This window comes from Acromyrmex echinatior, chromosome 14 (genome assembly GCF_024713525.1).
Source record: "Acromyrmex echinatior isolate Ae372 chromosome 14, ASM2471352v2, whole genome shotgun sequence".
In the NCBI taxonomy this organism is placed as follows: Eukaryota; Metazoa; Arthropoda; class Insecta; order Hymenoptera; family Formicidae; genus Acromyrmex; species Acromyrmex echinatior.
In genome coordinates, this window is record NC_141865.1 from 5,773,974 (window position 1) to 5,788,929 (window position 14,956).

General features: G+C 27.3%; 1 protein-coding gene and 1 long non-coding RNA gene across 10 annotated transcripts in view; one reads left to right on the top strand and one right to left on the bottom strand.

The window, feature by feature from the left end:
• LOC105150454 (uncharacterized) overlaps positions 1-14,956 on the top strand; it is a 234,622-nt gene that overhangs the window by 93,786 nt on the left and 125,880 nt on the right. For all 8 annotated transcript variants that reach the window (XR_015547391.1, XR_846724.2, XR_015547393.1 and 5 more), the window contains 3 exons: positions 5,103-5,216; positions 8,201-9,230; positions 9,510-9,575. This is a non-coding gene — a long non-coding RNA (uncharacterized LOC105150454). The remainder of the gene's footprint in view (positions 1-5,102; positions 5,217-8,200; positions 9,231-9,509; positions 9,576-14,956) is intronic.
• Positions 1-14,956, bottom strand: part of LOC105150452 (glutamate receptor ionotropic, kainate 2) — a 159,204-nt gene that overhangs the window by 58,012 nt on the left and 86,236 nt on the right. The window lies entirely within an intron of this gene.

Genomic DNA, 14,956 nt, shown 5'->3' on the forward strand with positions numbered 1-14,956 from the left:
TCATTGAAACTTATAACCGAGTTCGTGAACTTGCAATAACGATCTCTTCTGTATCTGTCGTACATATCTACCTACATATACAATGGTAAGGTACTACGCGATTCGCCCCTAAATTTAATTAATGACTTTACCACGGCATAGCTCACTTCGAATGCGAGTTTTAATTAAATTCGAATAATTACCGCGGCCAAAACCACGGTCGCGGTATCAGGAAGTACTTCAGCAGAAACGTTCTCGTATAGTAAAGCGTTGACTTTGCGTCAAAAATAATCAACACTGAAAATTGCGTTTATGCAATCAACAAAACTTGTTTGAAATAAGCTAACAGATAGCTTAGATTGATAAAACATTCAATTGATGAAAAAAAAATTCAATTGATTCAAAATTAAATATCCATGTAAATATTATATTTTCATCCTATTAGATGAATTGTTTTCAAAATAAATATATATAGGAAATATTGGTTAACAAATGCGAATTAATAAAAAAATATTTTTAATTGCTTATGAGGAACAATATTTGTCTCTAAAGTTGCTTGTTTTTCTTTTTTTTCGCAGTAATGATATGTTCGGCGAATAGAATGATCGAAGCTTTTTTTATTTTTACCATTACATCTACAAATCGAATAATTATGCTTTTTAATATTTTCCTGTGCTGAAAACTAATATTTTCGTAAAAATACTCAAGAAATAACATGGAATCGTAATTGACTAATTTTTATTTTGTATTACCCTTTACATGAAATTCCAGGAAATCTTCAGTCGTTTAAAAGCAGCTTAAATAAAGGAGCTTTACTGCTAAAAAATCACTTAACTAATAAATGCATTGGTACGTCGGTTTTCCGTTCTTTACATTACTACCGTTTTCATGACCCCGATAATTAACTTTACTTCCTTTTTTGTTCGTAAATTCATCAAATGAAATTCTTTTTAAAATGATACCATTTTCTACATCAGCTTTATTGCAACTAATCCATTTTGAAGTAATCCGACCGTTAATCTCCAAAAGCACTCTTCGTTCAGTAACTTCAATTTTCCAGCTCTATCTGACAACACGTTGCCACTGCAACCTTTGTGGTTTTTACACGAGAGATCAATTTTTCTTTTATGAAAAGGATCATGTATTTTTTTTTTTATAAAAGAAATCTGATCATTAATTATATTAATATTTTATTAAAGATATTTTTCATGCTTTGAATATATTAAAAATTCGTTGTTTATAATAATTTACATAAAATGAATTATTTATTCAATGTACGTATTACTAACTTAAAGTTACGTAAAGTTAACAATTCAATTTAAAGTCTAATTATTAGTTTGTTAAATAGATTAGTAGAAGTTTACGTAATGATGCAATTCTAGAATAATTGTCCTAATTAGAAACGTTTACCTCTTGTTAAATCAGATTCCTTCTAATTATCTCTCTTATCTCATCAAACTTTCAAATATAGCGTATATAATATTGTTTTGCAAAATTTAATGTTATCTTAGATTTAATTCTATATATTATTCAATAATATGAGAAACTTGCATTAAATCATAACTTGTGGACATGTAAATTTATCTTCGTTATGTTCGTAGAATTCTCTAAGGAATTAAACTCTTTCGTCAAATCAATCTTCGTCACTCGCTTGGAAGGAAATCAACGATTCCATGTAGCCAATTAATTTAAACGATGTCACTGATAGAAGCTATTTTATGTGAATTTAGTTTGAATATTTTTAATCTTTGGGAATTTATTCTGTCTGGATATTTTACGTGAATGTTCACTTTGAATATTTTTAGTCTTTGTGGATTTATTCTGTCCAGATATTTGATTATAGATGATTTAAAATTATTACATAGGATATGAATTTGACATTACAATAAAAGAATTCTTTGAATTCTCTTGCTACGATGTAGCATTTTATATTAATCGATTATTCTCATTATATCTATTTAAAAACTTTTGCATTAATAATTCTTATGATACTTATAATTCTTATAATTTGTTAATCTGCAAATCATTTTGAAAGATAATGTGTAATATACAAATAATTTATTAAATATTTATAATAATATATATTTATAATAATATATATATTAATATATATTTATAATAATATAATCATAATCATTTAATAAATTTATTTGTTTTATGTGAAACATTGAATTATGCATATAATTTGTTGCATTTATTTTGTTAATAATATTTTAGCAACATTTGGTCGAAGTTTATATAATAAGTAGATATACTAGCATATAACTACGCAGCAGGTGTTAATCTAGTCATATCTGGATTCTCTCTTCAACTACATATACTAATCATGCCTACTCTACTCAATAGTTGCATTGTTCTCTCGGGTGTCGCTGAATACACGGATAGCCTTCATATTTCGATGACGATTTCACCGTTAGGAGCGATCAACATGAATAGCTCTCTTGGTGATTGTTTTGTCTCTTCCTGTGCTAAACATTTTTCTTTCATTTCTTTTATTTTTTTTTTATAACAATTGCCGCTTGCGTTGCAAAATTGATTCATAAAGTGTAAGAATATAGCTACAATATATACAAAAGGTATATATATATATATATATATATATATATATATATATATATATATATATATATATATATATACCTTTTGTATATATTGTAGCTATATTCTTACATTTTGTATATATGTACATTTTGTATATATGTATATATATATATATATATTAGGTATTGGAATTAATTCGTAGCGTTTTACAAGTGATGGGAAGTACTTTCATTAATGTATTTTTTAATGCTCATGTGAAATAAATAACATTCTTTCATTAAAAAACGCTACGAATTAATTCCAACACCTAATATATATATATATATATAATTTACATATCTTCTTTTAAAAAAAATATAGATATTTTGACAAAAATTTCAAGCTTATGTTTTTCTTTTACAGTGCATGAAGTCATCATATTTTAATACATAATGATTGTAATAAATATTAATTATGCAGTTGTTCAATTCTATATGCTTTGCTAATATAATTTATTGAAATTAATTGGAAATATATAAAAGAGAATTTATTCACGATAAATATTTTGTAAAGTATTTAAATATTTTGAGACGCAATTGTGTGATTATTCTGATAATTAGCAATGATTCGTTATTTATTAACATTTGCGATAATGATTCGTAAATGGATTAAGGCAATAAGCATTTATCGAGGCAATAAGCATTATCAGGCTTTCGTATGAATTCATACGAATAGATATCCGAATGATAGGATAACGATTGTCGTTATATTATGCGATAATAGCGAATCCATTTTTCTTTATTGGCTTTAAAAAATTATATCTTTTTTATTTTATTTTATTTATTAAATTTTATATTATTTTATATTTAATTTTTGTTCTCCATTTAATTCTGTATTTAATTCTAATTTAATTCGTTCACTAATTTTCAATTAAGAGCATGAAGTAATGATGTGATATAAACTATATATAAACGCTAAATGACAAACATTAAAAAATATTTGATAATGGCTCATTTATCAAAAGTTTCTTTCTGAAAAGTAAAGAAAGGAATATTCGGCATTTATTTATGTCTCTTCATATAGGAAATATTTCATGGAAATGACAACTCAGTTAGAGCATGTGGCTTTGGCGTCTGTTTATGCGGCATATAGCACACAGTGTTTACAGTCGGTCGTCGTGCCATCATTCGTACGGTAGTACTCGAAAGAGCAGACAGTATAACGCTAACCACTCTGTGTATTTCGCATTTCATCTCGAGACGCAATTGCGACAAGTATGAAATGCCAAAAGCATTCCCTACGAATAAATACGTTATTAACAGCACGCGCAATTAATTATCAATTCCTGTAATTGATAATTTATAAGCGCATCGAGATGACGTCTACTGTTGAAAATATACATTTTAATATCGGATTTAATTAACAAATACATCGATCATTTATTAATCTTACATTTATTTGAGATTCATCCATTGGGTATAAATGAAATTATAATTCATAACTTTTGGTTGTATTTCGTTACAAAATTACATGTAATCATCAGGGATTGCTATGGGATCGTAATTAATCATGTCCTTTCAAATTGTATCCTTATAACGAATAAATCTGAATATTTAAATATTTTTTCAGGATTAAATATTATACAAGATAATACAAAAATAAGATTGCTTTTCAAATACAAGTACTTGTATGTTATGTACAGATAACATGGAACATATTTCATAGTCACACATATATTTTAAATTAATATATTTAATAAAAACCACAGATAATTATGTAATTATTATTATGTAGTTATATTATTTGTGTTTAATTTTTGATAGACTGTTCATACAAATTTATTAATAACTGCCTTCTTTAAAACACAAAAATAAAATATTGTAAAATATTTTATTGCCTTTGTTGTAAATTATTGTAAATTATCCCAGAATTACATATGAGTTATATTAAAATATTCAATAATATATGTCTTTCTCTTAATATATTTTTCTTAATGTATATTCGAAATAATTTATATAGTTTATATAGGAAATCATAATAGTAAGATATTTATTATTATAATTATAATAATAAGATATTAATGTATCATATTGTTATTATTATTTATATTATGAAAGCTACAGATAGAAACATGTGTTATGAATATATATAAAATTCATACCAATAGCAATATTGCTTATTGTATGAAAAGCTCATTATTGCGTTATCTCGAAAAACGCAGTCATCCTTTGCGAATAATTAATTTCATAATAAATAATTTATATACATCAAAGTAATATCTGTTTGTCGAAAAATATTTCATGCGATTTCTTTATGTAAAGTAAAAATCGGAGTAACTTATACGGAAATTAAAACTTATTTCTCTGGAACAAATCATTCGAATCTTTATTCGTTAAATATTTCGTATAATAAAATCGATTGGTCGATATGGTTTCAGCACAAGTAGTCATGCCGCTCCATGTATTATCTTTCGAAATGATTATATCTCGCGATAATTCTCACGACAAGAAGCAATTATTCATCATATCTTAATTACTTTCAACTTCGAGAGTAATATGTCGTGTGATCAACCTAACTAACTCCGTTTTCGTCTTTTTGTATAGAATGAGTGCACCGGACTTGGTAACTTAATCTCAGAATGAGAGGAAAAGAGGAGCAGGAGAAATAGGAAGAGGACATCTAGAAAAGGCATTGGATGACAATGAAGAAATCTTGGAGTAAATAATCATAATTTGCATATTATTTATTATATATCAATCATCGACTTAGTTACTTATTTAATTTATTTAGATTAAAACAATTATTTTGACTAAATTTTGTTCAAGTAATCATTAAACTTAATTTACAATAATAGAAATTTATCAAAACCAATTTGGAATGCAAGAAATATTTAGATTAAATGCATTGAAACATTTTAAATATTTCGTAACGAGAACGACTATAATATACGGCTTCAATCCTTTACGTTCGCGTCAACATTCAAACGAGAAAGCGGCGCCGCGGCAATCACGATCGTTCCTCGCGAGACACGATCGCAGCTAACTTCACGTCGTAAACGATTCGCATCATGGCGGCAGTTACTTGGCGCAACGTAGTCCTGCAAAGAAAGCATCGGAGTGATACGGTATTTACGGAATTATAGAGAACAGAATATTTGGTATGTATATTTACTACTTCGTTACGCGTATTGTAGACGTTTCTGGGTAAACGTTATCAGCCGGTATGCGGCCTTGGCGTTTGTTTATTTGTCGCACGGCGCGTCATACGGCTGTTTACGCGGGATCGCCGCGCAGTCATTCGATATGGCGACATTCGGGCTGCGTCCCACTTGCTGTTCACAGTGCTCTTGGAATTATTTCATCCTTGTTATCAAATATTAAATAAAGACAAATGATGCCCATAAGCGCCAAATGGAACGCATCCTCGGACAGTAGGTAATGCCGCCGGCACGAAACCTCTTCGTGTATTTCGCGTTACTTTTTGAAAAGCGATCGGAACAATTATGAACAACTACTGGACACGAGCATTCTCTACGAATAATTGTGCAATTAGCAACACACGTGAGCAATCAACTCCCATGATTGATGTGATTCACAAGTGTATTGAGGCAACATTTCTTTCTTTTTTCATAGTTTGATTAGTAAGCGTTTCGGATATTTGTTACAATTTCCTTTCTTTTCTTTCTCTCTCTCTCTCTTTCTCTCTCTCGTCTTTTGTTTTCTCTTCTCTCTACTCTCTTTTTATTTGTGCTGATATTCGTTCCTTCCGTTAATTCGCGAGACGTTGTGAAAGCAAAATATAATAGACTACATTCAGCAGAAAAAGCAGCTTTGCAACTGTTATAAAATTCTTTAATATGATTGGTTTTACTTTTAGTTCACTGAATTTAAATATATAATATAAATCTATCATTAAAAAATTTTACAATAGTTGCAAAGCTGCTTTCTTTGTTGAATATAGTCATTGTGTTTTATGACTATTGTATTTTTTCTTCGCGTTATTTTTCTCAAAATAACGTTTGATTATTGAGAATATATACAAATAATTTGAAGTACCATGAAATTCTAATTAATCATATTTTTATGAATTATGAATATATTATAGTTATGTATAAGATGAAAAAAATCTAGGCATAAACAAAATTTAGGTGAAGTATGTGTAAGCCAAACCTGGATGAAATTGGCATCAGGGACGGATTTATCAGGCAAAATATAAAATTGTTTAATTAGTATTCTTTTATGCAATTATTAAAATTCTATAATTAGTGCAGTACATACAGTAGTCTTGCTTAATAATTTCTTATTATCATGCATCTTTCGTAACATGATATGATTGATGCATATGTCTTAAGCAGCTCCTAGAATCTATATCATTTTGTACAATATATTATTGATGCCCCTTTTAAACAATTTAAAACAGTAGATGCTCTGGAAGCTCAATATAGTCTCCTAGATGATCGTAGATGAGCAATAATATTGATCGTCTAGAGGCTTAACATGAATAATGTTGTTTATTGACAATTGTGACGATTATCCGATAATAGACATTTATTTCCTTTTTACCGATTTCTAGTGAAATGGAGTTAAAACCGATACGACAAGAAACAACAAAAGGTCCAATCTAACTAAAAAAGCATAATTAAGTAGAATGCCAATATCGACAATGGCTACAAAATACATAAAATAATATATGTAATATAATATCTTTTATCTCTCTAAATTTTTTGGAATAGAATCTCACTCTAAAGAGTGAAAACTGAGCAAGTCTTAAAAAACAGAACTCAATTTTCAATATTTTGTAAGAATGAGATTTCATTCTTCAGAGCGAGAGTCACTGTAAAAGTTTTAAAAAGTACATTTATTTTATTTATAATGAGAGAAGAATTATTATATTACGTTCGATCAAACATAATTGAAAATTAAAAGATTTCGTCAGATTAAATTTTAATCATTCTCGGATTAAAATCTTAAGCGGTCATTAGACCGCTCCCAGATTTCTGGATTAGTCCATCTAATATCTGGATGTCTTCATCTGAGAAGTTATCATAAATTACATGTCGTAATTAATCACGATTACATAGGTCGTTACATCAGAGACACGAATTTGTAATAAACTTACGTATATTTTATCATTTATTTTCCAAAGTATTGAAAAGTACTTAAAAATTGCATGGATAAAAAATTAAATTTATTTTTACAAAAATAAATATAGCTAGGAACAATGTGTAGTATGTTATTTTTAATTATAAATTATAAATTAAATTAAATTATATGATTTATTAACAGCACACGGTATTCTTGTAAGTTTTTTTGTTTTATAAGACGGAAAGCTCTTTTATTTTATCAGCCCTCATGATTAACTTTTGTGATTAATATATCATAAGAGTATCTAGATAACTTGAGTACTATTGAAATAATTATTATGCATTTTGTATTTATTTAGATAATAAGAATTGAACGGATTATGATGTGATAAGAATTCTTGTTTATATATATATATATATATATATATATATATATATATATAGTTTTATGGTATCTATGGATAATAATTAACCACATCTAAATCTAAATATTTCTTACGTTGCGCCTAAAAGTTTCCGCTGATTTAAATATCATTTTGCCTATCAATTTAAGTATAAATGACTATTATTTTCGGATTGAAAATGCAGAATAATATTTTTTATAATTATTTTTTTCAGATTCTTCTGACCCACCATCGCTGATTTAATTAAACAAATGAACCGCAGCTGATTTGTCGCGTACATTTGTTTTCGGGAGTGCCGTTTAAATTATCGGACTAGTGGATATTTTTTTTAAAGTTTATTTGTTTAAATCCGCGTTCGAAGTGGAGGAATCACATCTTCGACGTCTTGACGATATCTATAGAATCGCATTGAGGCATTGCTGGATGGTCACAATCATTACAACAATATTCTCACACCAAGTGCTTCGGGCACGAGGTGATGCTAGCCGCGTAATGTCATGTACTTTGCAATGTTACGCGGTTTAGCAATTTATTGTTGCTGTTGACTGATTGAGAACACGCTGTCTGTTGGCAAACGGTTCGGTCCTAAACGGTACGAGTCCGACCAATTGACTTGGGTTCGTCTCTGGGTTGTCCATTTCTCTGATCTTGTTTACCTATGTCAACCAACACTCTCAAAGCATATTGAATCGCGTTTAATCTGACTTGGTCAGAGCCTAGCGGTCGGTTTATTTTGTGACGAGGAGTTGGATCCCATTTCTTGAATTGTCTAGGTTAGACATTAGCAATGGGACTTTCTCTTAGAGACTCTCGTCACGTCTACCCTGCTTCATCGATATCGCTTGTAGTACAGCTCACTTGAACTGTAGCTAGGGTGTATGCTTAAGTTAATTTTAAACACGATTTGTGAATACAGATGACGAATTCAATATAATCGATTCCGTTTTCTTCCGCGCGAATCTTAACCTTTTGTTTGAAAATTATTGTATTTGTCCTGCATATACTCGGCGACTCGAGGATCTGATTCCATCGAACTGAAAATTCTAACATTTTATAAACTTGAAATGTCATAGTATCGTGCGAAAGACTTTTATTAATAATTAATCCGCGTGCGATTGTAGTGTACGTATTATACGCGAGTGTGTTTTGTGAGTGTCCTGTATGAGAGGAGAAGGAGACAACTCAATCTTGAGAGGAGGAGGAGGTCTGAAAGAGGCGTCGGGTACCGGCGGAGCAATCTTGGGGTGAATACAATTTCTTACTTACATACAATTAATTGTTTACTTGAATTGTTTTATCTTAATTTAGAATTTGTCTTGATTTTCAAATAATGATTAGAGAAAAAGATAGAATTTCAAATTTTATAAAAGTTTGTTCTTATAGAGATTTTTTTTTTAAGTATGTGATTAGCAAACATTTAATTGAAAAATAAATGAAAAGTTTAATGCATAAAAAAGTTTAATGATGAAATATTAGTTATTTGAACGTTGTTTTAATTAAAATTTTATATGTTTATGTTACAGTATCATCGTAGGGCTAATAACTCATCGTAGAGCTAAATGGCTGATAACTTCGCCCGTTGCGCATCGGTGAGTGAAAGCAAATTTTTTTTCATTAAGGTCATGGATCTACGATAATCTGAGATATATATTAAATTCATTCAGATACATAAATTATCAAATTATAATAAAATTAGTACAGATTAATATTACATCTTATAGAGAGATCCATTGCCTTAAAATGTATAAATGTAATATCTTAAATTAGTTTGAGATAAATATTTAATTTTGGAATCTCTTATTATTTTATCACAATTATTTACTACGCTTGATATATTCGCACATATGCACGAAGCTTATAAAATAAAGTTTATTGAGTTGCGTCAAATTATATTGATGTTTATTACGTTTTGCACTCTTTTGGTATCTTTAAAATTATAAATATAGGAAAATAAAATTAAATAATAGATCAAATAAGAAATAGTTTTTAAATGTATAATTTTATTCAGTTTTTATCAATAGAATTTTGTTATCAATATAAATTAATGATTTATTTCTTTATTTTTTTATCTCTTTTTCGAATAATAAAATCTTAGATTCTTATAAATAATATTAGGTGTTGGAATTAATTCGTAGCGTTTTACAAGTGATGGGAAGTACTTTCATTAATGTATTTTTTAATGCTCATGTGAAATAAATAACATTCTTTCATTAAAAAACGCTACGAATTAATTCCAACACCTAATAAAAATAAAAATAAAAAAACAAGATAGTTATATTTTGTATTGAAGAATTATCTTACAATTTGATACAAAAAATTATGGAAGAAGCTCTGGAACTATTATTATTCTTTTTCTGTTCTTTTTAATTTTTTAATTCCAAGATTAAATATTAAATATTAAATGTACAAATTGGTTTAGGAAAGCATTATATATATCCACTATTCATACAAAAATTTTTTTAGTATATTGTATATATGTGTGAGAGGAATTTATTATCTCTTTTCCGGATCTCGTGCCATTTATTATCCTATTTTTTATCTGAGTTGCTTTTGGTGAGATTCGGTGGACATTACATTGCGTGGATTATGAACAGCGTTATATGCGAAATCATATTCGAGTAACAATAATAACGGATTTAGAGTCTTTAATTCACTTTGCAATTTTTATTATCTTTAAATATTCACTTTCCGTTTATATCGAAACATTTAATTCTTGATATTTATGAAATACATTTTAGTATTTGTAATCGAGTTCGTTCTTTTTTTCAAGCCTAAATATAGTGTTGATTGTAATAGAAATTCGTGTAAAACAAAAAAACGCGAAGTAGTTGATTAAAATTCTCGTTTATTCTAATATGATTCATGCACTTAATATTTTCGATTAACTAACAATAAGACAATTTGTACGAATTAATATTCTTATTTAATTAATTATTTATTGCGAAGCATCGTGGTATGATCGACGCATATGTATAACGATCGAGCATACATGGAAAAATCGATTTTGTTGAAGTAACTAAAAATTAGTTAAATATACATATCTAAAAATAATTTCGTTGGATCATTAAAATAATTACGTAATAATCAAGCATGATGGGTAATGCAAAACGAGTTGATTCTAACAAGTAATTCAAGCGTTCTACATAATTATTTTAATGGTCTAAAATAAAATTATTTTTTAGATCTGTATCTGACTAAATATTTAGATACTTCATCAAAATCTGCTTTTTTGAACATATTATCTATTATAGCCGACAATGATAAACCAGTAATAATAGATCGATAATGATAGTCTGTGATAGAAAAGTTTAACGGATAAACGGAGTTCTTCTCCTTTATCTTTGGCTGAAAAGCTAGAATGTGCGATTAGGAATAATATCAACAAAAAGATAGGGTCAATTGAAGAATCTTTGTACAGCAGTATAAATAAAATCTATATATTCCATAAATAACCAATATTATCTAATATATAGTATATAAAACACAAAGATTACATAAGCAATTTTGTTATACGTGCGCTGGCACGTAATTAAAGACAATATAATATACTAACTTATATACCTATTATTCTTAAATTAATATTCTAATTTACGTAATATATCCCTTACATTTTGAATGATTACGCAAATTATTGATTCTGTTGAATCAGTCAGCGTTTTAAAACGTCTTATAAGTAGCGTCATGTATCTGCGTATGTACGTATTCATATTATAATTGGTACACTAGATACAGATAATAAGCATATTTTTTTTTTTTATAATTTGAATAGATAGACGTATACTATCATCCGGGTAGGTACACATATTATATTTCGGATAGGTAGGGCAGCTATCATTTTTCTCGGGTGGATAGAGTAAAGTTATCATAAGTTTCTGCTACCTTTTCAAGTTTGGAAAGATAATAGAAAGATTATACAATATTTTTATCTTAAATTTATTTTAAAAAGTCGATACAAGGCCGAAAATTATATTAAAGTTAATAAAAACCAAATAAACGTTAATGTAAATTAAAATTATTTATATAATAAATGTAATACAAAAATTAAATTAAATTATGTAATATTATTAAATCTATAGTGTCAATTTAGCTTAATTTAACTCGCCATTGTTGCTACTCAATGTATCGTTATTTTATACTAAAACAATATAATTAAATTTGGCACAATATACTATCAAATTTAACCATTATTTTAGTATAAAATAACGACATATTGAGCAGCAACGCAATGGCGACTTAAAATAGATTAAATTACATTATAGATTTAACAATGTATATTCAAATTACGTAATAAAAGTTACTATAAGGATGAATTAATTAACAATGATGCAAAAGAAAATGATGAGATAAATACAGCATATTTAATGAATGTTTGTTCTTAATTTTTTAATTTTAATTTTTAATGTTAAAAAGTTGTTAATAAGGGAAGTTCTTAATCAAACCATTTTATGTGTGTTTAAAAAATTATTTCACTTTTAACAACAATTATTTACTTTTGATATACATATAATAAAAAAAGATTTTTTTTATAAGAATGTGAGATTTGGATGTGAAATCAACGATCAAATATTGATTCTTCATTTCTTAAATTAAATTTGTTTTGAGATATTATTAAACCAAAAATATTTGACGAAGTTATTGTAAAATTCGATTCACTTGGATTCGATTCACTCGGCAATTGTAAAATTCACAAAGTAGGATATATTATTGTGTTTCCAATTTAAACATATTTATGAATTTCACAAATTTCAATATTTATATATTCAATATTTGACGAATGATATTGCATTTTATAATTAACATTTATTAAATGCATGACGCAATATCACTTATATTCTTTCCATGATCTTGTCTCAATGAAAAGTCTCAATGAAAAGTAATGTCTTATCGCTGTCCTTCATGTCAGGTGGACGCTAGCAAATGCTTGTTTCGTACCAGCGGGAAATCGTAATGTTCTTCATCATGAAGAGTTATTTCTTGTCCATGAGATCCATCCATGACACCTAGTTTCGTTGAAAGCTAGAAATTACTGTTGCATGGCAAAAATTAAACCTGAATTTCTCAGAGGTTCCCGGCAGTAATGGTTTTAGCAGTGAGTCAACGACGATCGCCATACATTTTCTAAAGACAAGTTATACAAAGATAGTTATATTCCGAGAGAAGATTTTTTTCCTCTTTAAATATTCTCTCCTATAAGTATTAATTTTAACATTTATGTTATTTTAGTAACAAAAAGATGGTACAATAGATATAAATATAGAGAGTTATAGAATAATTTGAATAAAATGAGTAAATTTAAATTTAAATTAATTGACAGAAAATGCAATTACAAATAAATATATTTTTCAATTTTTAGTTTTTTTTAAGAAACCATTTTTAGGAGATCCGCTATCGAGAGGACGTTAAGACGACATCAAGAAGACATCGAGATTAGCTCTTAAATAATTTAACTATTCTGTAGTGTAAAATATATGCGCAAACTGTATTATTTAACAATTAAAATTCTAGATTTTATTGATTTATAATTTTGTGAAAAAGATTCTTACTTTTCTTTTTAATAACTGCATGAATATAATTAATTAAAAATATGCAGATACATAAAGAATTCGGGACAAGTCGAATAGGTACTCCGATATTAGTAGAATAGACAATTCAACTTATTATTTGATATGTAGATAAATTTTACTTGAATGTTTTTCTAAATGTGAATTTTAAATAAAAATTTTATAAGTTTTTCGTTACTAAGTATATTTTAAGTAATACATACATTATAATTTTAAAATTCTACTATTTTCGGATTCGACTCTCCCGAATAGACCCAAGAATATCGCTTGTATTTGCATATAATTAATTACAATAAAGGCGCATGTATTTTACAATATTATAATTAAATATATTTATTTGTAGTCATTTCTTTTTAAAAATCCTGGCCATGTAATAAGAGGAATGTATTTTCTAATAGATAATGGGAAAACATTTTTTTTGCACAAATTTTAATATTGTGTCTTAAAGAATACATAATAATTGAATACGGATTAAAATTACTGCGAAAATATTCGGAAATTGGATAATATGTGTATTATGTAAAAATTAAAAAAAAAAGATTGTTGACTTGCTGCCGTAATCATGCATCGGGAACAATCTAGAAAATTCAGGATTTGTTCCCTCCTGTAGCGGGCTCTCTGATATTCAACGGGTCGTTTAACTTTCCTTCGTGAATCGATTTCACAGAACTCGACATAGAAGCAAGGCACATTAAAGTCGCTCTTCACTTTGTGAACGTGGGTTCTTCATTGTGTTGATTATTAACATACTACTCGACGCGGACTTTGATCTAGCCAAATTGTTGAATCAATTAACCTTCCTTTAAACGCGTGGTAATTTTAGTAGTTTTGTAGTTTTGTTAAAACTTAAAAGAATTAGGTAGTAAATATTATTAAAATTAATGAATACAGCGTATAATTAATAATAATTTGTTGATTATAGACATAGTAAAAAAAGATTAATTTTCTTTTATCACATTTCGGTCGTTTTCGTGTAATTTTATATATTATTAATTTATTATATATTTTAATATTACTAATTTTTATTTTTTAAATATATAGAATGATTTCTATATTTAAAGTATATTATATTTAAGAAAAAAGGATCACTTTAGAAATTGATTTATTTTCGCCAATTGGAAACTTTTGGCTTAAACAGAAATGGTAGCCTGGTTTAAAAAAATTTAATGATTTAGCTAATACAATTAATTGCAATAAAAATGGGACATCGTATACAAAAATATAAAATTATTAATGTCACTTTTTTTGCTGATATGAGAAATATACTAAAGATTTCCATTAACAAAAAAAATATAATTGTTCTGCTGATAACTATTCCAACATGTTCGTATTTAATCAGTTTTTAATTTAACTAATATTAATATTTATTTTATTATTTATTTAAACAAATTTTATTTTGATTTATTAAA